This window comes from Falco cherrug, chromosome 10, assembly GCF_023634085.1.
Source record: "Falco cherrug isolate bFalChe1 chromosome 10, bFalChe1.pri, whole genome shotgun sequence".
Classification (NCBI taxonomy): domain Eukaryota; kingdom Metazoa; phylum Chordata; class Aves; order Falconiformes; family Falconidae; genus Falco; species Falco cherrug.
In genome coordinates this window covers 33,725,780-33,739,568 of record NC_073706.1, presented here as the reverse complement: position 1 = coordinate 33,739,568, position 13,789 = coordinate 33,725,780, and positions in this window count along the sequence as shown.

The following is a 13,789-nucleotide window of genomic DNA, read 5'->3' as shown; positions in this document are numbered from 1 at the left end:
TCCTGCCTACTCACTGCCTTAAAACTAAAAAACAGCTGAACCAAACTTTCCAAAAATATTAGGCAGAAACCAGAAGGGCAAAATTCCACCTGAAAATAAGTTTAATGAAGTTGCTTACAACTGAAAAAAGCCATTTGAGAATAGAAATGAGAACTGTCCATACGTGCTTCTCTTCTGATATTAATAGTAATAAGAGTGCTAGGTGGCCAAGGAGCATTTTATAGGTACTTCAGGTACTTAAGAAGATGCCAAAAGTCTGTCGTTTCAACAGGTCTTAACAGTATATGGCAGCATTGCACAACGGCTCTTCAGAAGCGGAGAAAACTGGTTCCTGGTGAAAACTGAGTTAAGTGAAGGGAACTATAATTACACCAGCTGGAGTGCGGGCTGGCCGGTAAGACTTCTGAAACTTTGCCTGCTGTGAGCTGTGTCAGAAGTGGTCAGTTCTTCACTCTGCATCTCATGCAGAAAAGGGACCTCTGAGCACAAAGATTAGCTGGTGCGGAGGTTTGGAGCTCAACCTGGGGAAGGAATCATCTGGTAAAATCCGAATGCCACTTCTGGCAGCACATGGTATTTTATTGGCAGCTGTTTATTCAAGTGTTGACTCAGCCTAGCTTTTGAGATTTGACAAGATCGAGAGCCCTAAAGGGCTATGGCCATGGGCATTAATAAAGCAATCTCGTTAGGAGATAATTAAGTCACATTAATTAAATTCCTAATTAAGCAGCCAACTGTAAGTTTGTTAGGTAAGGAATGCTCAGTTGGGTTTATTCACTTTCCACACCCTAGCAAAAGGTTAAAACAGGGGGGGAACCCAAAAATTCCCCCACTTTCTGGAAAATAATTTATACTTTAGGTGTGGTGCCTGTGGAGGAAGAGCATTTCCAGAAAGTTAGTGTGCTTCTCCTGGGAGCGATCGCACTGGGAATGGATGGGCCACAGCAGGAGCGCTGCATAGGTGCTGTCCCTTGGGAACAAGAGAAATGCAAAGCTGAACGTGGGAAGGGACCTCTGTTTGCCTCCCTTGGTGTCTTGCACAGCTTGGGTTAAACTCAGCTCTACTCTGAACCCATGGCCTCAAGTCTTAATTAAGACCACAAGCAGAGCTGAGCTGCAGGCTATGCTATCTGGCCAGGCAAAAGGGACGGGGAGCAATGGGAGATTTTGCTGCCCCTGTTTAACAGATGTGGGAAAATACAACTGACCTAAGAGGAACTGATGACATACCTAAGATGACTGAGGGAGACTGTAACTGAAAACTCAACTGAAGGCTTCTGAGCAACCTCCCTTAAACGGCATCTCCTCCCTCTGCACTGTGAAGGATGGCTCGTCCCCTGTATGGAATGCTTTGGGCTCCTGAAAACAGTTTTCTGCTCTTACTTTCCATAAGCTTCAGCTCTTCTTCGCACAATCCCAAATGGGTTGTTTTTTCTCTGCTTAAAGTGAGCAACAACCAAGAAACAAAACCACTAGCTGAATTGATGTTTACTGGCTTGGGAACCCGGGAATCCAGAAGCGAAATGTGCCAGTATTATCTTGGGATTTTTTTGTTTGACGATGCAGAGGGGAGGAGGATGGGAGAGGGCTGCACCAGTGCCCGTGAACCTTGCACAGAGCTGGCGATGCCGGCTTTGGCCGCACCTAGGGGAGGGGATGCAGGCAGCAGCGTTTGGCCTGGGGCTCTGGGGCAGACTTCTAGGTGGAGCCTAATAACCTCCCGATCCTGCTCCTGCTCCTCCTCGCTGCCCACAGCAGGCCTGGGAGCTGGGCTGGGTGGCTCATTTGCCTCCCAAACTGCGTGCCTTCCCTGAAAACTCTTTTGGAGCCTATCTCTACGATAAATGTCTTGCCACAGGGTTTACCTTCCCTCTCTCCTACATACTGGAAGGGGTGGGCTCACGCAGAACTGTAGACAGCTCGTGTATTTGGACTGATCATAGGCATCCCTGACATTTAGTTTCTATTGTTTATCTGTCTGGTTCAAGCTCCTCTGTTTTCCAGGAGATGACAAAAATGCCGATGGAATTGGAACGGTTCGTGGTCTGGGGTGCTGGCTGATGGCCAGGTTTAGCAACTGCTGAGCTGTGGCTCAGGGCAGTGACTTCCAGTCCAAGCTATTTAAACACCTGGCCTGGCCGGGAGGAGTTGTTTCTTCCAGCAATCCCAGAGCAGCAGTCGGAGTCAGGAATATGAGATTTCCAGATCAAATGAGGATTATTTTCCTTTTGCACACACGCTGTGGCTGGAGATCCCATCCAGGGCTAGCATGGGTCAAGATGGTGACAGAGGGATGAAAGTGGTAGGCACGTATGTACACAATGATAAGCAGTTCAGGAATAGTTTGCACTCCTGTTTTGTCCCTTCAGCCTTTCCTGGTGCCCCTGACTTTGTCTCCCACTCTGCTATGTGTTCCTCAGTCCATAGCAGGACCTGTAGCATTAATGACATTTTCAGCCAGAGCTGAGTCTGCTTCTTGCTGTCCTGAGTCCAATAAACCACCGTCCTCAAGTTTCAGGCTTTCTTTGGCTTGCATAATTTTGAGAGGCCCCTTGCTTCTCACAGGCTGGGCTTTAAGGATGGCAGTAAGCTTGAGGTGCTCCAAGGCTCTTAAACTTTTAACGCAGCTCACAAAAGAGAGCTCGTGGTGCAGATGGGCTTGTATAAAGCAGGCTGAAGCTCAGAAATGCAGGGCTTTAGGCCAAATTTCCAGCTAGTTTTATAGTTTTCAGTATCTTTTACCCTTTGCCATTGCAGAGCATGCAGGTCAAAGGAGGCTGGTCACGCTGCCTTGTTTCACCTTGCCTGGCTCAGGCAGTCTCCGCAAAGATCTAGGTTACAAGGTGAGTTGTGAAGGTTAAATCCTGATGACGGAGCAGAGGCGCTGTGGTGTGGAGCAGTTTATGCTGCTCCATCACTTGCATCGAGTCCAGCTCTGGATTCAGCTTCAGACATTCTCTAAGGAAAGCAGGTCTTGCCAGATGAGCTGGATGAGGGACGGGACCTGGAGTTCGAGGATGAGACTATGCACAGGAGTTTCGGAAAGGCTTTTTTTGGGGGTGGCCACAGCTGGAGCCGTGTGGTGCCGGGTGTCACCCAGTTAGGGTGACAGAGCTTGCATGTAACACACAGAGCCGGACTGTCCTTAAAGCCAATCACTTCAGGTGTCAGCGTCATTACAAGGTGGATGAATGTAGACGAGGAGGATGTTTCCTTTTGACTTCTCCCTTTTCCCCGTTCAAGTAGCAGGACCATCATCACTCAGAGCAGTATTTTCTTGGGTGTACTGTACCTGGGTCGTATTAGTACCCCCAGTACCTACTTTCCTTTCAGCCAGGCAGGAAAGCAGTTAATGCAGAGGTGAGATCTCAGGTAGGATCAGCCCCTTGTCTGACAGCTGTTCCGAGTCAGAAATCGGTATGAGGATATAAAGTGCCTGCGAAATGCTCTGTCGGTCTTGTCCCGTGTTGGTCTAGGTCCGTGGTTTGGTGGGAAGGGATGGCACTGGGCAGCTGGCAGGGCTGCCTTTGGCACACCAGGGACACTAGCCAAAGCTGAAGCGTCCCTTCAAATGGACTTGAATTTGCTGATCTGAATTTGCGCTGGCAGAAGCTGAGGGATGCTTGTCGCTTCTGTTTATTTATATTAGCAAACACACATTCACTTCTACATACTCACAGTACTTTTTTCCCCCTTTTCTTTCTGTTAGGTTTGCTTTCTCCATGTCAATTCTGATTTACAGTGATGCTCTTTCTGATGGTTAACACTCCTTTTCTCTACACCCTTCCTCTTGCCTCTTTCATAGCCTAAGCCAAAAATATTTGTCTACCACAAGCGATCAATGCCAGATTTGTTGTGTGGGCAGGACTAACAGTGAGTAAGGGATAACAAAACAGAGAAAATTGATGCTTTACTAAAAATAGACCTTCTACAGAAGGTAGAAACTGGTTCCTCATGTTGAAGCTAAAGGCTAATTAATTGAGCAATTGGGATGGATTTGGAAAATGATTCTTGGTGAACCACATCCTTCCCGCGCTCAGCGAGGAGGCAGAGGATGATACAGATTTGCAGCTAGCACAGCGGTGGTGAGAGGGGCTGTGTTTGCAGCTGTCGGTGACTGAAGCTGCCTATCGTTCCGCTTTGTTGTGAGAGGTTAGTGTATTGCCCGGGGAGCGTGCTGGCAGTTCTTGAGATCTCCCTTTCTGAATGAGTAGGAATCCATGGGGAGCTCAGTCTCAAGCAGAGCAGGCAAATTTTGCAGAGGGAGGGGGTGCAACAAGGTTTCTTTCTTGCTGACTTGTCTGTTTTCCCCCCGCACTTCGCTTGTCATCCCCGCGGTTTTGGGGGACTGTCACTTACCATGGCCTCAGGTAGTGCCGAACGCTGGTTTCAGTGAGGGCATCCAGTCCTTAAGACAGCAGATGCTACTGGTCCGGTCAAGCGCTGCCAAAGGTAATTTAGGCTTAATTCAACATTTTGCCCTTTGGATCAAGCCGTGAAGCTTAACCCAGTATGGTTTAAGTGGTTAACTTAACCCAGTACGGTTAACAGTATGCAATATGTTATTGCACCTACTGCAGATCAGTCCATAATTTGATACGTTGTCCTGTAACCCATGGTCTCGGTACCATCTGACTCAAATGACGTTTTCATTATTTTACTGTAACGGATTATAGCAGCTGATTCCCAAGGCAGCACTCACTGTTTAATTACAGCGAATAGATCATTAGTTACAAGCACAGTGGTTGCCAATGTGGGAAAGAAACCTGTGCCAGAAAGAAGCCGTTCCTGATGCTGGAGAACTGGGGGCTGCTGGAAGACCGGGAGAATGCCCAGCTGAGCCTGGTGCACTCTTCTCTGACGGCGATTTGCAGCGAGAGCAAGGGGAGAAATGACACAAAATGTCCTGGGATAGGGTTGCAAATGTGTCCGCTGCTAGCCAGGACTTCAGTATGTGACCACTTGAGCTTATTTTATCTTTGCTAGTGGTGATGGAAGCCCATCTATTTTGAAATGTAGGTGCATCCAAACTCTTGTCAAATCATCCCTTAATCTTCCATTCAGGAGGGTAGAGGAAAGATGTGTCCCACTGAAACCGGGAGGTGAGCTAGTCACTACTTGAATCGTTTATTTCTTCTGCCGATTCCTGTGATGCCTACAATGTCCGCTGATCGCAAATTAGGCAGAGGGCTTAGCATCACCGCAGTAAAGTGCCTGTAAATCCACTGAAGCTCCTGGGTAGACAGAAGAGAGGAGCACAGGTTGGTGCCCAAGCTGGGGAAGAGGCCAGAACTCAGCTGTGACCCTGTCCCAGGATCTGTTCCACCAAAGCAGCGTGACGCGGGCTGGCCAGCCAGTACATGTGCTAGGCAGCTGGGCAGCCTACGCAGAGCTCTCGACAAGCAGCAAAGCGTTATTTTTTGCCTGGTGGGCATGAAACAAGGGAGCTGCTGGGTTTTTAGCTGTGGAGATCTCACAGTGGACACGGGATGGATGTGGCTGGAAGAGTTGTACTGATTCTGCTTCTCCCAGAGCAACGTATTATCATCAAACGCAGCCTTCCCTCTCTTCCTGCTGCGTCTTTCTATAGTGGGCTGGAGCAATGGTTTTGAGTGTTCTCACAAGGCTTTAGAAGTATCAGCTTTGTCAAATGTATCATTTTCTAGGGATGACTCTGACTCCCCTTGTGTGCTGCACTTTGTATTCTTTAGTCTCCACTGATTTTGTTCTTGGCATCTTGAGTGCAAGGGAGTCCGAGACATGCAGGCGAGAAGAGACTGGATAAAATCATGCAGTTATTCCTATGGACAGAGGAACATCAAGCATACCTAGACCGTACCTAGACACCTTGACAATGATTTGCCTATACCTGTTCCTGATGCTCCTACATGAAGAGGATTCTGCAATTTCAGTTGTCTACTATAATGCTTCACCAACTTCATAATTATGAAGTTTTATTGCAATGATTAACCGAAATCTCACTTATTGTACATTTAGCCTTTTATATTCTCTTCCAGGTGGAAAACAATTTGAACAATGTTCTTTAGCTTAAAAAGTGCTTTTTTTTGTTGTTTGAAAAGGTATTTAAGGTGTTTTGCCATATAGTCCTCTTTTTTTTTTTTTTTTTTTTTTTTTTTTCCCTGGGAGGCAAAACGACTGTGTTCTTTCTAACTTTCTTCTTGATTGTAATTCCTAAACTCTCAATATTCTTCATTTTCTCTTAACTAGATCACAATTTGGGTAAGCGAGAATTGGAAGAAGTTAAACACTGCCAAAGTAAAGAACTGTAATTGTAGAAAAACACTTTAATACCAACTCAAACAAAGTTCAGCCTGAGTCAGGTGTCTCGTGTGGCCAGTAACGAGTAGGGAAAACACGGCAGTCGGGGTATGCTTACCCCATAAGGCGCTCTCAGCTTTCAGCAATCAGTGGTTTAAAAACTTCCTGAGCTGGAGGTTGCATCTACATCAGCACATTTAATAGACCCTGATGGGCTAATTCAATTGACTGAAAAAGAGGTTAGACAAATTTTATGGTTAATCTTCAAAGCATCTGGTGACAGAGAGTTCCTCCATTTACGTGCTATCCACACTAAAAACCAGATTTCCCACAGCTTGTCTCAGATGTGTTTTCCTGGCAATTTAACTGCTGCTCCCACCCCCCGTACCCCCTGTTAGCTCTTGCGCTGTGCGGAGCAGCAAGTGTTCTCCATATCATCCGTGTTTGCATAGACCAGGGGCAGCACGTTTGGATTTTTTTCTGGTACCGAATGTACATCACTCCTGAAGTCCTACAATAAAATTGACCTTCTCTAGAAAAATTATGGCAATTGCTCCGCACTGCCGGCTCTGGGTTCGTTTGTGGTTTAGTCCAAGTCCTGACCCTTCTCTTCAGCGTCTTGCCTAGTCAGTTGCTCCCCTTTTTGAGTAGGTGAGTTTGGTTTATTATTTTCCCCTCTCCCTCTTCAGGGAAGGCACTTTTCTTCACCAGATTTTGTTTTTCAGGACACAGACATTTGTCCTGCAGGTGGAGACCACTGGAAGCGATGCCTCACGTCTACACCGAGGGCAGAGCCCTGTGCCCCAGCACCAACACTCGGCGGTTCTTGAGATACGTGTAACCACCAGTTTGCTTTGGATTTGTCTACATCTAAAGCAGCTTTGTTTGCAGGAACAGAAGCCTGTCTTCATGAAGAATCTAGACTGAATTGTTTTGTCTGTGCCAGGGAACAAGAGGATGCTTATGGCCGGTTACTGCGTGTTAGGTGTCATGTGAGCCATGAACTTTGAGAATTCAGGATTATTTGCTCTTCTAGACTAGACCAAGAAGCCACCTTGGTTGCTGGTTCTGCAACAGAAAGTAAATATTAAATGCTGGGCCCTGGCCAAATCAGTCTGCCAATTCTTGCATCGTATGTGGTATTTCACCTTAACAGTTCCATCCAGCTAAACAACTAAGATATCGCTCAAGGATCAAACTTAATCTGAAAGTTTAAGGATGAGTAGATGTCCTTGGAAATGTCACCCCTAATGTGATATTTTTAATTATCTAATTTTTTAAATTAAATTTGATGGAAATTGATGATTTCTTGAAAGCTTAGGGAGGTAATGCAGAAATTTGAGTAAATTGGACATAAATAGCTTAAATTCTTGTTTTCAAGAACTTGCTACCAGGAGCCAGCGCCTGCCACCTCAGCACGTGAGCTGTTGGGTTCCAGCTTATAGTGATCTCTTGCCTCTCTTCCAAATGGGACCTGATTTAATGCGTTGGTTGTGACCGAATCACCTCTAGCACTTTGCAGAAGGGAGTTCTTGCAGCTGAACAAAGCAGCTTTAGCAGTCATTCAGAGAAATGTAACGGCTTCTTCTGTTTCCCTTTCCTTCCTTGAAATAGTGGGTCTTTCCGGTTCCTTCTGTGTGTTTTAGCATTCACCCTTACTTGCGTGTATTTAATATATATATTTTTCAAAACCGGCAGAACTGCAGGCTCTAGCCTGAATGCTCTGCAGGGTTGCAGCTGGGCTGCAGCAGCCTGCAGGTTTGACGCTGCTCCGGAGGGCTGAGGTGCTAGCGTTCTGTGCCAGGACAAGCCCTGCTTCATAGGCTGTTGTTGGAAGAACAGGATAAATATGGTTTATGGGATTTTATGAGGTTTTAGGAATGAGGTTGCACATTGGTTGCTTTATGAGGGTGATAAAAGATCAAGAATCCTACTGCGATTACAGTTTGAAGTCACCAAACTTTGCCATTTATCTTTTTGTCTTGCCTATTCCTTGACTCCTTCTAAAACTTCTTTTCTGAAGTGTCCTGCACGCTTTCCTTCCAAAACAGAGCAGCGGCCACTCCTGCCTTTCTGCAACGCCACAAATCTCCCGCTGAAGTAGGAGGTGAGATGCAGCAGTTTCCTGCACAAATTAATCACAGACATTTCGGCTGCTGAAGGAACTGCCTGTGGGAAGGGACAGCGTGTAATCTGGGAAAGGATTTTCCCTCCCCTGCTGTGTCTGGTAGAAACCTGCTTGGCACATATGCCCGGTGCTCCGGAGGGCTGGGGAGTGTGGCTGCACCTGCACTCCGTAACCTCCCCGTGTCCCTGTCACCCTTGGACTGGCCTGCTCGCTCATCACTTCTGTCACCTCCATTACGTTACTGAGGATGCTGCTGCGCTAACCCTTTATACCGAGCTGTTTGTAGCCCCTGATCATTCCGTTTTGGTAACTTTACGGGTCTGGTTCAGTAAAAAAGAATTACTGTACAGATGTCTCTATAAATATCATTAAAAGGGTTTTCTCCTCTTCCACTTACCGCTTATTCTACGTACCTGACCTCTGGAAAGTTAGCAGGAATCTTCCAGAGAGCACAGCTGGGGGCTGGAGGTGATACCTGCAGGGAGATGTAAAGACCAGACAGTGCCCCTGCCTCTATATTAAAGAAATACAGTTGTGTGTAATGTAGGAAATCATAGTCCACATATCAACCACCACGTCCTATGTAGGTTTTGCTGAGATTGGCTTTGCTGGCCAGCTGGTGGCCGGAAACTCTCTTTGACTCAGTCATTCCCTCAAGGCCACGTGCCCGGTGGCTCAGAGGCAGGGGGTAGGCAGATGGCTTGTGGTCGCAGCAGTGCTGTAGCCAGAGGGCAAGTGAGCATCTTCTGCGACACAGCATGGACTGTCCTGAACCCATCTTAGTGGGAGATTCTATGAGGTAGGACGTTAGGTAAGCTCCATGTGCTGTGGTACTAAAATACCATACTTATACACCCTCTTCTATTGGAAGAGTGCAAGTATCAGAATTTGACAGCAGTTTGTGAAAATCTGCTGGGGTGGTGACTAGGAGGAAGTATTTCCAAACTGGGGACTTCTGCTAACAGACTCTCAGCTCGCTGAGCACCCTGGTGGGAGGGGAGCTTTGGGGTGCTTGTGGAGGGGGCTGGGGCTGCCCGACTTCAGAAGAACATAGCTGCAGGTACAGGCTCTGGCAAGTCCCGTGACGGCTGCTGTTTGCTACTTATGGCCTCTAGGTACTCTGGTGAGACCGACCTTCCCGGGATCTCCGCGTGATTTGCTGATCATCTGGAGTAAGGAGGATGTGGCAGGGGAACGATTGCTCCACCATGCATGACCTAGCATGCTGCCTACGTAGCAAAGCTGCTGGGCTGAGAAGGAGAACCGGGTAGGAGTTAAAAGGCAGGGATGCTTGTTCTTTGGCTGTCAGGCCGACAGAAGACTTGCCTTTCTAAGCTTCAAGAATTCCAGTGTTATGGAAACTAGTGCCTGAAGATAGCTTGCAGGAGAGCAAGCTTGAGGTAGTCTTAATAAATACATCCTAGCAAATCAAGAAGTAATGTCCTCAATAAAGGTCTTCTGGGAGGAGAGGCTGCTTCCCCCGCCTTTGCTCGGCTTCGCTTTCAGACTCTCCCTCGCTCATTTGTGTAATGTTGGAACAAATTTTGGTAACTTAAATTGCTGTTCTGGAGCTCAGACTCCAGAAAAAGTGGTCAGGAAAGAAAATACCATGCTACTGCTTTCCCCTGGCTGGTGACCCCTCCTCCTCCCCATCTCTGGGGCTGTCGGTAGCTCACGTTGCCCTTGTTCTTCTAAAACCGATTGCTGGGTAGGAGGAGAATCGGGCAGCAAAAATGCAGACAAGACCTGAGCTTTGCAGGAGCGTGTTGTAAACCTCGGTGTTGACCAAAGGGTGAGCACAGCCTCGTAGGAAACCTCTGCAAAAAGCTGAACAAATCTTGCTAAACAAGCAGCGCTGTGCTCTCCTCGCCGTTTCCAGACTGCAGTTTGTGGCTGGTGGAGTTGGACCCTGCTCATGGGAGGCTTCTGCTGAGCTCCATCACCTACCTTGGCAGTGACTGGTGCTGGTGCGGCTTGCTGGGGGTGAGGAAGAGGAGCAGCATGGTAGTGGTGGGTGCCCGTTAGCAGCTGTGAGAAGAGAAGGGGGTGCAAAGCACCCTGTTGGCTACTCTAAAACCTACCTGAAACCCCTGTATGGCAGCTGGGGGGCTGTGTGGGACTCAAGCTTGTTCATTCAGAGGTCACTCTGGTACTTGAGTCATGGCATTACAACAGGATTATGACGGGATACACTGAGGTGTGCTGCTGGTGCTCAAACTCATCTTGTATGTCTTGGCTATGTCAGTGGCTTGCATGTGGTTGTTTTTTCCTCTTGTGAGTAGCAAAAATTACAGGTGATAACTCACTGGAGTTCATGGAGTGGTTCGGATCAATGCAGGTTTCTCAGAGTACAATCTACAAAAATCAACATAATTGCTCTTGTGCCAGCACAAACCCAGTTCGAGACTTGGCTTTCAGAGCCAGACTGGAGGGGTAAAATGCTCATGGGTCTTCTGTTCACAGCGGGCACCTATCACTTTGTACCGAAACCTAAACTGGATCACCCAGACTTCTTCGGTTTGCAGAACCGGACCTGAAATATCTGAAGCCCAGGCTTTCCCTTTGAATTTCACCGTAGCAGTTTCTGGGCAAACCTGCCAGAAAATAGGATGCGAAGTAAAACCCAAGTGAGAGAGGAGAGGTGTTCACCACCTGCCTGGTTTTAGACAGGGGTCCACCTGGTGAGAAGGTCTAGCATGGTTCAGATGGATTCTTGTGCCACAGTGATTTTCCTATCTCTACTTCAAACCACCCTCTGCGGTCTGTTTTCAGAGAGGGAAGAATGTGCTCCTCTGCTCCACAGGAGCTACTTATAGCAGTGCTGGTGGTGCTGGAGGGCTGTCAGCTTTGCTAAGTGGTGGGGCAGGGGGGAAGCAGGGACTTGAGATAAGAATAGTACGTGAAATCTTAAATTTGATGGGCCTGTCAGGGAGGAAATTACAGCTTGGAGGAGGAAAAGTGGTTGTGTTTTGAATTTTCTGTAGTAAATATAAAGTCTGGGGGTTTTGGCGGTGAAGAGGCAGTTCCACCAGGAATGCGTAAGGCTTTGTTTGGGACATGCCTGCCACAGCTGTTTTTCATTTGAAAGGCAAGAGGAGGACTTGGTGACAAGGAACCCTTGTATACCACGGTAGAGCTGGTGTAAAAGATGCAGGAAGGCAGGCAGGGATGAGCGTGGAGGGAGGGGGGATAGAGCCTGGAGGACACGGGAAATCACTTTCACAGCCCAGCCCTGAATGAATTTGGCAAAAGGGTTGCCCTTTCCTCCCCACCTCCGCTGAAATAACAAATTGCTGACCTCACCTGGCAGTGACCGCAGCGCAGTTCCCAGCTGTGCCAGGGGCCAGGCGCTGGGCTCTCTATGGGCTGTGTTTACGAATGCGTTGCTTGCTTTTTAAATCATATTTTGAATTCTGTTCTCAGGCCAGCTTGAACTTGTACTGTGGAAGAACTGTTAGTATTTATGGCTGCTCTGCTGAGTTTCTGCAAAGATTCCTGCCGGAGGGAGCGGAGGGCCGAAGGGGAGGTGAGGGATGTGCAGAAGAGCTCTGCGGGTCCAATCCAGAAACGTGCTGGCACGCGGGCACGCGCCATCGCTGCTGTTCACAGGAGGCAGAAAGGTGAAAACCTGTGTCCAGGGCCACGCAGCAGGCTCAGAGCACAGGCGGTGCAGCCACGTCTCAGCCCTTCCTCTTGGACTCTGTGCTAGCCATCCCCTGGTCCTCCGTGTGGATCACCAACTGCTTCTTCTGCTGGATGTGGCCACGTAAACTGAATGCAATTTGGAACAAACAGAAAAGAGATACGCTTCATCCTTTTCTTCCCAGCCTGGCTACTGGGAAGGTTTGGTGCTGTACCGGTAATGCCACCAGGGATGTGTTTGGTGAAGGACCTGGGTACCAGAAGTGGCAGGGCTGCAGGCCAAGGGTGTCCTGGTCTCATATCTTCAAGGTAAACTGTTAGTGCATCGTCCTAGTGTTGGAACAAAGCTGGCCAGCAGGGCTGGCACAGGCACCCCGTGACAGCGTGCTGTGCTGTACAGCGTCCCCCAGATGGGACCCTTGGTGGCAGGGTGTTTCACTGGAGTTCAGCCTGTGACCTGTCTGTGAGCCATCCTCAGCAGGCTTGGGCTGGCCTAGGCTGGTGGGAGGACCTTCCCAAGGGAAAAGGGGACATTTCCAGATAATGCACGTGTTGGCGGAGTGGGGCCAGCTATGCTAATGCTATGAATACCCAGCAGCTGGGCTTGTGTTTCTCAAGCGTGACCCCCCAGGACCAATCTGTCCGGACTTAGCACACTGAGGTGTGTAAGAAATCCAGCCCTTTATTTCAACGCTTATCTGACTGCCAGTCTAATTGAAATACCCAGTCTCCAGAAGTGAATGCTGAAGCACTTCTGAATGTTGCTCTTTCAACCAGTCCCTCTTGTATGACTGTTTTAGCCTGGCTGTCAGACTGGTTTATAAGAGATCTAGCTCGTAGTTGCCCGGGCAGAGGTGAGAACGAAGCAGTTCTCCTGCGGATCTGTCTTTTACAAGTGGGATCTTCAGTGCCTAATAAGAGAGCGGCTCTGTTCTGAAAAATTACCTAGACATGGGACCGCCAGAATGGGTCTTGTCCCATACAGATTCTCGTGTGTCTGAGTTCAGGTCCTGCCTTACCCTTCCTTTTTATGGGAATACTAGTAAGGTTTCTCTCCTCAGCTAGCCATCAATTTCTGTGAAACTTGTGCAAATTTGGTATCTTTGAATCCTCTTTTCTTCCGTCAAGACTGACAAACGGGTTTAAAAAGTTTAAGGAAGAAGAAGAAAATAACAACTGGCAGGCAGGCACAGGTAGAGAGCATCGTCACATAAACTGAAAATACGGTTGTTTCTGGCCACCTATTCCCATTTAAGAGGGCCATGATGCTCCTTGGAATGTGTGTATAAGGTATCAGGATGTTTCACTTTACTCTTCCTAATTTTCCTCCTGTATTAAGGGAGAGGGTGAGCGATTTTTGCTTCTTCTGTAAGACTCTTGGCTGGCACTGGTAATATCCCACCATACAGGAACACCAAGTTGCTGGTGAGCTTGGTCTTTGACTGCAAAGCTGTTTGTTCCCATCTCTTCCAGCATGGATTGTACCCACTACTTGTAAACTCCTTCAAAGTCCTTTTGGATACTTTGCTACAGAGCTACAGAGTGTATAAAGGAGATTTCCTAGTGCAGACAGCTGGGAAATACAAAGATTAGAGCCAAGCTGGCCTGCTCCCTCCGGACACGTTGGTGTGATAATGGGGAGCAGGGCAGCGGATGACTAACCCAGCGCAGTGCCAGAAAGCCAGCCTGACGGCCACTGCTCCTACCAGGGGTCTGGTGCTGGCATCTCATGGTGACATC